The 9511-nt window shown below is 45.9% G+C and overlaps 1 long non-coding RNA gene across 1 annotated transcript; it reads right to left on the reverse strand.

The window, feature by feature from the left end:
- Nucleotides 1–7229: 7229 nt before the first annotated feature.
- On the reverse strand, nucleotides 7230–7749 carry LOC130194037 (uncharacterized). Its single transcript, XR_008831780.1, has 3 exons — nucleotides 7720–7749; nucleotides 7434–7540; nucleotides 7230–7284 (listed from the first exon to the last, which is right to left on the reverse strand). It is a non-coding gene; the product is annotated as an uncharacterized LOC130194037 (long non-coding RNA).
- Nucleotides 7750–9511: the final 1762 nt, after the last annotated feature.

A 9511-nucleotide genomic window follows, 5' to 3' on the forward strand; every position in this document is an offset into this window, starting at 1 on the left:
AAAGTGGGCCATCTTGCTGAACCGATCTACCACTGTTAGGATGGCGGTGTGTTTGTTGGACAGTGGGAGACCAGTAACAAAGTCCAGGGAGATGTGAGACCAGGGCCGATGGGGCACAGACAGCAGTTGCAGGAAACCAGCGGGAGCCTGGTGGGAAGGTTTGTGCCGGTTGCAGACAGGACAGGCGTTGACGAATTCCCGGGTGTCCTTCTCCAGAGTAGCCCACCAGAACCTTTGCTGCAAGGCATCCCTCGTACGCTCGCTCCCAGGATGGCAAGTGAGCTTGGAGCTATGGGCCCACTGGAGGACCTCCGACCTCAGGGTCTGGGGAACGAACAGACTGTTAGGGGGACAGGAGCTCGGGCCGGCGTGGTCCTCCAGGGCAGCCTTGACTCTATCCTCTACCTCCCAGGTGATAGCGGCCACCAAGACTGGGGCAGAAAGGATGTTGTCATTACAAGGGGTGGAATCCCCCTTGTCCACAAACTGGCGGGACAGGGCGTCTGGCTTGACATTACGGGTACCGGGCCTGTAACAGAGTGAAAAGTTAAACCGGGTAAAAAACAGAGATCATCTGGCTTGCCGAGAGTTGAGTCTCTTGGCGGACTGAATGTACTCAAGATTCTTGTGATCAGTCCAACACAAAAATGGCAGACTGCTCCCCTCAAGCCAGTGGCGCCACTCTTCAAGGGCCAGCTTAACGGCACGCAGCTCTCGGTTACCAACATCATAGTTCCTCTCAGCAGGAGAGAGCCGCCAAGAGAAGAAGGCGCATGGGTGGAGCTTCTGGTCGCTGGCAGCCTGCTGAGAAAGGATGGTCCCCAACTCCCACATCGGAGGCATCAACCTCAACAACAAACTGTCGCACGGGGTCAGGAACTTGGATAGGAGCAGAGGTAAACCGGGCCTCAAGTCCCTGGAAGGCCCCCTCAGCCGAGGGTGACCACCGGAACTGGACCTTAGATGAGATGAGGGCCGTGAGTGGGGCAGCTACGGTGCTATAACCGTGGATAAACCTCCGATAAAAGTTTGCGAACCCCAGGAATCTTTGCAGCTGCTTACGCGAGTCAGGGATGGGCCAGGACGTCACTGCTGCCACCTTGGCAGGGTCCATCTGCACGATCCCCTGTCCCACGATGTAACCCAGGAAGGAGACAGAAGAGGCGTGGAATTCACACTTCTCTGCCTTCACGAACAGAGAATTCCTCAGAAGACGTTGAAGGACTGCTTGGACATGGTGAATGTGCTCCTCTCGGGACCTCGAGAAAATAAGAATGTCGTCTAGGTAGATGAACACCTGCTTATTTAACATGTCCCTGAGCACATCATTCACCAGGGCCTGGAAAACGGCTGGGGCATTAGTCAGAACAAAGGGCATAACCAGGTATTCATAATGTCCAGTGGGGGTGTTGAAAGCAGTCTTCCACTCATCCCCCTCTCGGATCCAGACTAAGTGATGGGCGTTACGCAGGTCTAGCTTTGTGAAGATGGTAGAAGATGTTATTGAGTCCCCTGTAGTCACTGCAAGGCCTATGTGACTTGTCTTTCTTCCCTATGAAGAAGAACCCCACCCCTGCAGGTGAAGAAGAGGGACGGATGAGCCCAGCAGCTAGAGAGGAACTGATGTATGCCTCCATGGCCTCTCTCTCAGGGGCAGATAAGGAATACAGGCGGCCCCTGGGTGGGGTGGTGCCTGGTTGCAGTCGTACGGTCGATGTGGCGGCAGACATGAGGCCTTGACCTTACTGAATCCCTCCCTATAGTCATGGTATTCCATGGGTACTCCCGACAGGTCCAATGCAGAGCTGGGGCAAACTGACTGCCGAGGTGCAGCAGCCCGTTTCAGGCAGATCAGGTTACAAGATGCACTCCAACCCAGGATGGCTCCTGTGGCCCAGTCAATGTGGGGGTTGTGGCGGCGGAGCCATGGGTGCCCCAGGATGAGTGAATGCTGGGGTGACCGCAGGATAAGAAACCGAATGGTATCATGGTGTTTACCAGACAGGAGCATACAGACTGGCGTGGTCTGGTGAGTCACTGTCCCCAGTAGGTGGCCGTCCAGGGCGTTGACCGGGACAGGGCATGGAAGCGGTACCTGCTGGATCCCCAGCTGACGAACTAGGTCCTCGTCAATGAAGCTGTCGTCAGCACCAGAGTCAATGAATGTAGCGAGGGTCTGCGGCCCGTTTGCGAGCAGCAGTTGGCCGTGGAAGAGGGGTCTTTGGTTGGGAGAGAGTCTTGTGGTTCGGCTCACCAGTACCTCTCCTGCTACGGGTGCCACGCCTTTTACTGGACACCGGGATACGAAGTGGCAAGTGGTTTATGGTGAAGGCTACCTGAGCCTCCTCTGCGGCAGAGGTGTGGGGCTGCAGGGAGAAAAGGATGGAGCAGTTTGTGATGAATGGGTTGCAGCCCTCTGGTTCTCCAGCATAGCGCTCCGGGGTTCCCACTCGAGGCTCTGGTGTTGGCGCAGGTGGCGGTGAAACAGGAGGCGGTGAAGCAGGAGACGACGGCAAGGCTCGGCGCTGGGTCAGGGCTGTAGATAGTTGTTGTATCTGGTTAGCCATCGCCGCCATAGTCTGCCGTGTCTCCTCGGCGAAGCTGACCATCTGCATCCGGTGTTGCTGGAGGACCTCCTCGATCCTCTCAAACTGGCTTTCTGCAGGAGAGTGTGCTGGGTCCATGATTTGGCCAGGTTGTAATGTCACAGGGGGGAAATTAGGGTGGACCCAAATGCACGACTCAGGAGACAGATAATTCAAATAAAGTTTCTTTACTGAAAGCGTCGTCAAGATCGGAACAGACAGAATAATCAAACTATGGAACGCTCGGGGGCTTGGTCGGAAAAACACAAGACAATCTGGCAGAGGACAAGTGCAAGTAAGGGAACCTAAGTAGACAGGGACTAACGAGGGAATGGGCAATAGATGAGATAGCCATGAAGACCAGGTGAAGGTAATGAGGGATTGACGAGGGAGTGATCAGAGGCAGGTGAAGGGAGTTGGACTGACGAGATGGGAAGCAGGATCTGGAATGACATGATAGTTAGACGGGATGAAAACAACTAATAATAAAAGGATGGTGTGGAGCTAAACTGTTACAAGAATAGTTATCTCCTATAATCAAGACATTTTCATTAACTTTGTGTAATGAAATCTCCAAAACAGCAATATGCCGCTTCACGGGCTTTTCCAAAATAGTATTTGTTTTTGACTCTGTATATGCACAACTTTTAGTTTGAAGGATGCAAAATCACATCAACATGATTATGCTTCATTCATAATATCTTAATATCCCATATCCAGATACAATGAGTGGCAACTTTTATTGGAGATCACACTTATTTGACATATATTAAATAATGGTGTATGATGTTTACCAAGGGCCCTATTGGAATTTCCAAATTGCCTGTGAAAAAAACAGATATCCTGAGAATAACTTGAATAATATTACTTTACTATGATGTTGTCAACCTTGAACTTGGAATAAGTCGTTCAGTTGGGGTACTTTTTGGATATTGTAGTTAAACCGTCTAAAACACTATAATAACCGACGATAACAGGGAGGACAGACCAAGGACCAAGGAGCTGGTGGTCGACTTCCACTGTGGTAATCGCTCTCCTACGATACCAGTGAGCATCCAGGGACTGGACATTGAGATTGTAAAAAGTACATGTTAACATCTTGTTTTTCGTGCTCTAATTCAATTCAGTTTAGGAGTGACGGAGAGGAAAATATCCATAACGCAGAGGACACATGTACACAGCCCCACTTTGTTTTATCGTTCTTTTATCTTTGGTTTACTGTTGTAAAGCCAAAGACTGCTGTATGTAGATTTATTGAACACCACAAGTAATATACAAGTGAAATGTATGGTTTGGTACATTGAAAATTCAAATGGCACAGATGCTGCTCAAATGTGCCCAAATTATCTTTACTAAAAACTATTGTTCTGCTTTACTTTTTCGAAGTCAAACTTTGCAGAGAGACTGTTCACATGTTGTGCTATTATCTGGGTTATGTTTAAACCTTTGCTGTGCATCCTTCCAAAATATAATCATCCTGAAAGTGCTTTTTTTCTAGGCAAATCTGAATTCTATTTTTTCTGTTTACATATATACTAATATTTACACATCTGCCTTAATTATTACACCTAAACATTATTCAAATAGCTTTTGTGGTTGCAGAAATACACCCTTTTTAGTTTGGGTATGTTATTTCGAGCAGAAACCTAAACAATGGCGTTTTTTGATGCTGTGATTCCATTATATTTACCAACTAAGGAGTCTCAGTTATATTAGTCTTGCGCTTTAAAAAAAACAATCTCCATTTTCTTTTGGCATGCTTTGGATAGCGATTGGGCTAATTCTACAGCAATGGTACCGTGTACCAATGGTGACCTGGGCCGTATTCCTCGTACATGGTTAAACTAAGTCCATCAAATGTCCTATTATCCAGCTTAAATTAACCCGATGATTGGAATCAGGCGATCTGGGTTTCTTATAGGCTGATCTGTGCTCAATTTATCTCGTTAATTAGAACCATACTTCAGTACTAAGTGTAGTGGCCATTTGTCGTCCGTAATCAAACAAAAAGATAAATCAAACCGCCACTGATGCACCGTGGGTTTTGGTGTTGACGCATGCAAAAGAAAGTACTGTCCATTTCCGCCTGTTAGTATTCTGATAATTTATTTCTTAAACCAACAAAAAAAGAACAAACAAAATGTTGACACTTCCTCTCTGTGCTGTGGTAAAAAACCATTGGCCACCCTGGTGCATGCTGGTCCTGTGCCTATCCACCTCTACATATAGCCACAGGTGCCCAGTGTTACCCAATCAGTGAACCTACAACTAAATATATTAAACTAAATTACAACTATCCTAAGAAACAACTAACATATCAAAACATAACCTAAATAAGCAATAAATAATCAATATTACTTTACAATACAACCTAAATATAAAAGTCAAATTAAATAGCTCCAACACTAAGGATAGTTGGACATGCCCCCCAGATAGCAAACTGACTGTTCCAGATCCGTCCCGAATCCGTAATAGACTCCGGGAAGGCTCCGCAAAACGGGTCCGGATCGGAGGCTAAATGCACAGCGCGCCGGATCCGGAACAGATGCGCGTTGCGTAATATTGGCGGATACAGGGCGGATCCGCCCCGTATGACGCAGATATTCATAAAATGTTGACCCTTCCATAAAGCGGCTCATTTGGCCCAGATCAAGCTAACAAATATGCATCAATGCAAAAAAGAAAAATGCAAACGTAAATAATATCAAACAGTTTTTTATTTGAAAGGACAAAATTATATACACACACTTAAAAAAGATATATTTTAAGTCTGTTCAGTGTGGGGGACGTCGACAGTAGCACGCCTCCTGGAGCCACCCCGGTCTGCTGCCAGGTTGAACCACCGAATGGCGTGCTTAAGAACCTGGTCGTCAGTGGACGCATGTGTAGAGTGATTCTTTCTGACGGCATCTGTAATCACACAAGCAGATACAAAACCACATGAATACTCAGTGCAACATAAAGCAGACATGCAGTCTAAAATCTAGTGGCTGTCTGGCACTTAAAGTGTGCTATGCTATATATAGAGCTAATGTATCATATAACTATTATGTAAAGATATAGTCGAGTAACATTTACCTTAGTAGAGAATAAAGTTGCAATTCAAACATTTTATTTAGAAACATGGTTATTCGTAAGTTTGAACACAAAGACCTCTGGGTGAATTCAAATTGTTTTCATTATATATGAGTTACTTACGCAGGAGCAAAGTCTTGGACGTCATTAGATTGAAAGATTTTTTGCCATTAATCCCTTTCCAATTTATGGACTTGCCAACATCATCAGTGAACATGCGTGCGAGGATGTTTCCACGTTGCACGTTTTACATCATGTCCTCCGATTGTTCCCAGGGAGGAAATCTAAAATGGATAGAAAAAGTACTATTAATATTTGATTTTGTTTTAAAAAACATTACCATCAAACAGGGTATTATCTAGTGTTAATGACATACAATAGATTTTAATGAGCTTTGCGTGAGATTCTTAACCCTTGTGTTGCCTTAGGGTCATTTTGACCCGAATCAATATTACACCCTCCCCCCGCTTTAGGATTAATTTGACCCAATTCAATGTTTAATGTCGGTGTTCTTTCGGTAGTCAACAAACAAACATAAAGTGCCTCACACTTAAACTTGGAAAACAATATTAATTCTAATTTTCTGGAGGTTTTAATTGCTGGCGTCAAATTGAACCCAAAGGGTAAAATATGTTAGTAAATATAAAGGTAACAGGAGGGTGAAACATTGAATCGGGTCAAAATGACCCAAAGGCGGGGGGAGGGTGTAATATTGATTCGGGTCAAAATGACCCTAAGGCAACACAAGGGTTAAAAAAAAAAAACTCACCACTCTTCTTCATTATAGCGTTGGCTGGATCTTTGAGCTGTTGCTCGTAAAAAAGATAAAAAGGTAATGATTAAGAGATTTTACATCAAATATGGAAACATCAAGTGTTATACAATTCCATTAATCCAATCGTAATAATCATATTCACTTAGATTCAATGTGACAGTGTGTATTGCATGTCTCGTATCCAATTTACCATCGTTAACATTGTAAAAAGTGAAATGATTAAAAAGGTTCAATTTGAATCCCATAGCCATTTGAGTTGGAGGAGGGGCAACTGTCCCGTGAGTAGATTCTTAAAACAAAACAAAAACTCACCACACTCTTCTTCATTAAAGCGTTGGCTGGATCTTTGAGCTGTTGCTCAAACAGGTCCACTTCCTCCATTGTGGTCAACGGAAACGGGTCTCTCCACTCCACTTCTTGACCAGACATTTGTGTCACACTGGGGCGAACAAAGCTGTTAACTTTGCCAGTTAATTGATGGACCTGCTGTGTAAAGCGTCTCCAGCATGGCCAGGATTTAAACTAGAGCAGCTATAAAAAACATTAGAATAACATTTAAAAAAGGTAACTATTAAGAGATTTGACATCAAATATGGAAACATCAAGTTTTATACAACTCCATTAATCCAATCGTAATGATCATATTCACTTGGATTCAATGTGACAGTGTGTATTGCATGTCTCGTATCCAATTTACGATCGTTAACATTGTAAAAAGTGAAATGATTAAAAAGGTTCAATTTGAATCCCATAGCCGTTTGAGTTGTTGCTCACCACAGCAGGCGATGGCGTTTGAACCACACCTCGCCCCTCGCCAGGTTGGTGTGTACCCCTGGCTTGTTCGCTGTCCTGCTGGTGATGAAGTCCGTGGTGGAGGAGGGGCAATAGTTGGAAGAGGGGCAAATATTATTTGTCATACTATAACATTGAATGACAGACACTTTATTTTATTAAGGTAAAAGAGTTCTAAAGAATAAAATGTATCCACATTTACTCACACAGGCATTGGCTTTCTCCTTTTAGGAATTGCCTCCTCTTCTGAATGGAGATCGGATGTGTCACAGGACATACTTTTTTAACCATCGCCTTGCCACCAAGTAATCATCTAAAAATTAAGTCAAAACACAATGAAAAAGTACAGAATTATGACCAGAACAATGTGATTAAAATGTTGTTTTCCCCCCCATATTTAACATAAGGTAAATTATTTTTTATATTTGTTTAATCTGCTAATTATTAGAATATTAATATAATTAGCATACCACATGATCTAATTATTCTTACATCATGTGTCTGCCAGTCAGGTTGAGGTTCGTCGGCACCTCGGACAGCCTTGTCCACCCTTTCGTCCCTCGGGTAATTTGGCCAAACGCAGAAACTACCACCGTACCAGCTTTGTGGCACGACTGCTACTGTAAAAAAATGTGTGCTTACCTGAATTGTAGAGATCGATCCTGATGAACACTTCTGTAAAACTGAGGATGACATTGCAAATTGTAAATTAAGTGTTGAGAATTCAATACATGGCGAATTAAATAAAAACAGGTTTGTGCTGGCCATCTTTATTAGCTCGCGAGCTAGCGCTCCTCGTTTTTAGCTCGCGAGCTAGCACTCCTCGTTATTAGCTTGCGAGCTAGCACTCCTCGTTATTAGCTTGCGAGCTAGCGCTCCTCGTTATTAGCTCGCGAGCTGGCGCTTCTCGTTATTAGCTCGCGAGCTAGCGCTCCTCGTTATTAGCTCGCGAGCTAGCACTCCTCGTTATTAGCTTGTGAGCTAGCGCTTCTCGTTATTAGCTCGCGAGCTAGCGCTAGCTCCTCGTTATTGCCCAGCTTCCATCGCGCACCCTTGTATACTTAAGCTCCAACCTTGGGTGCGCTGAATTTTCAGTCGTTATAACCACTTGCTGCAGAAGATAGCTAACCCTAACCGAGATAGTTCGAAAACTAGCCATAATTCGACAGTAGCAACACAATTCAACACTTACCTAAGTAGTATGTCTGGCGCGAAGAGCTGCAGGTTTGAAAATACCAGTTTGGAAAGTCGAGGCGCAGAAGTAGGAGGAGCAACGATTTGGAACATCCGCCTACGGCAAAGTTAACACCGCTGCGTGATCCAGATGCTGTTTGATCCGGATCCGGATGCGGGCGGATCCGGATCACATGAGCAAACCGAGTGCGACAGTAGGGCGGATCTAGCGACCTGAGGGCGGATCCGCCCCGGAATCGGCTGCTATCTGGGCCGTCCTACTTCAAAAGGGGGAAGTATCAATCACTGAAACCATGATTTTCTAACAGCACAATGGCAATTAAACTCAAAGGAAGAGCCTCTTTTTTCTCCACTGACGAGCAGGAGATGTTCATGAACGCATATGAGGAATCCCAGACCATAATCATGGAATATCTAACACCGTCACCACTGCAATGGCTAGACAAGTAGCATGGCAACATATCAGATGAGCTAAATGTGTAATGCTGCGGTCATACGAATACCGTTTGGTTCGTGTTTGTCATCCTGTGTTACCTGTAAATTCAGAATTCAATATTGGTTTCGAAGAATTGTTGGCACTTAGGTCCTCTCTCTCTCGCTACGACAACACCGGACAGAAGGAAGCCACCAGAAATGGACCTAGCCTTCATAAATCTGAACATGGACTCAGCAGGCTCCAGTTTCTGCAGTTTCCGCTGCAAAGTTCCTGTCTGGCCAGCTTACTGTGACGTTCTTCTCCAGAACATGTGGGAGTCCCTCCGGGCCCTTGAGTCACAGTCCTTGAGGGTTCTCGTTGTTGCCTCTGTGCTTGTCAACATCGGTTCTGGCTCCCCGTGTCCTGTCGGCACCCCGATTCTGGTGCTCCGTCGCCGGCTCCAGTCCCCAGTGCTCCGTCGCCGGCTCCAGTCCCCGGTGCTCCGTCGCCGGCTCCAGCCCCCGGTGTTCCGTCGCCGGCTCTTGTTCCCTCTGTCCCGCCTCCGTCCCGCCCGGCCCCGGTTCTCCCCATCCCATCTCCGTCCCGGTCGGTCCCAGGTTCCCGTGCTCCGTCGCCTTCCCGTCCAGCCCCTGTTCCCCATTAGCCATCCCGTCC

This window comes from Pseudoliparis swirei, chromosome 5 (assembly GCF_029220125.1).
Source record: "Pseudoliparis swirei isolate HS2019 ecotype Mariana Trench chromosome 5, NWPU_hadal_v1, whole genome shotgun sequence".
In the NCBI taxonomy this organism is placed as follows: Eukaryota; Metazoa; Chordata; class Actinopteri; order Perciformes; family Liparidae; genus Pseudoliparis; species Pseudoliparis swirei.